Raw genomic sequence first — 1,195 nt, 5'->3', positions numbered from 1 at the left:
GGGCTACAGCGCGACTACAGCTGGGCTACAGCGCGACTAGAGCCGGGCTACAGCGCGACTACAGCCGGGCTGCGCCGGGAGCCGCGATACAGCCGGGCTACAGCGCGACTACAGCTGGGCTACAGCGCGACTAGAGCCGGGCTACAGCGCGACTACAGTGCGACTAGAGCCGGGCTGCACCGGGAGCCGCGATACAGCCGGGCTACAGCGCGATTAGAGCCAGGCTACAGCGCGACTACAGCCGGGCTGCACCGGGAGCCGCGATACAGCTGGGCTACAGTGCGACTACAGCCGGGCTGCACCGGGAGCCGCGATACAGCCGGGCTACAGCGCGACTACAGCCGGGCTGTATCAGGAGCCGCGATACAGCCGGGCTACAGCGCGACTACAGCTGGGCTACAGCGCGACTAGAGCTGGGCTACATCGCGACTACAGCCGGGCTGCACCGGGAGCCACGATACAGCCGGGCTACAGTGCGACTACAGCCGGGCTGCACCGGGAGCCGCGATACAGCCGGGCTACAGCGCGATTAGAGCCAGGCTACAGCGCGACTGCAGCCGGGCTACAGCGTGACTACAGCTGGGCTACATCGCGACTACAGCCGGGCTGCACCAGGAGCCACGATACAGCCGGGCTACAGTGTGACTACAGCCGGGCTGCACCGGGAGCCGCGATACAGCTGGGCTACAGCGCGACTACAGCCGGGCTGCACCGGGAGCCACGATACAGCCGGGCTACAGCGCGACTACAGCCAGGCTGCACCGGGAGCCACGATACAGCTGGGCTACAGCGCGACTACAGCCGGGCTGTATCGGGAGCCGCGATACAGCCAGGCTACAGTGCGACTACAGCTGGGCTACAGCCACACTACAGCCGGGCTACACTGGGGCCACAGCCAGACTACAGCCGGGCTGCACCAGGAGCCGCGATACAGCCGGGCTACACCGGGAACCATGATACAGGCAGCTACAGCGTGACTACAGCTGGGCTACACTGGGAGCCGGGCTACAGCATGACTACAGCCGGGCTACACCAGGACTACAGCCGGGTTACAGTGGGGCTACACCAGGCCTACAGCCGAACTACAGCAGGACTACAGCTGGGCTGCAGCTGGGCTACACTGCAACTACAGCCAGGCTACAGTGGGGCTACAGTCGGGCTACACTGGGACTACAGCCGGGCTGCAGCAGGACTA

This window comes from Nothoprocta perdicaria, unplaced genomic scaffold (assembly GCF_003342845.1).
Source record: "Nothoprocta perdicaria isolate Ctin4 unplaced genomic scaffold, notPer1 scaffold_803, whole genome shotgun sequence".
Lineage (NCBI taxonomy): Eukaryota > Metazoa > Chordata > Aves > Tinamiformes > Tinamidae > Nothoprocta > Nothoprocta perdicaria.
Note: the sequence above shows the minus strand (reverse complement) of the source record.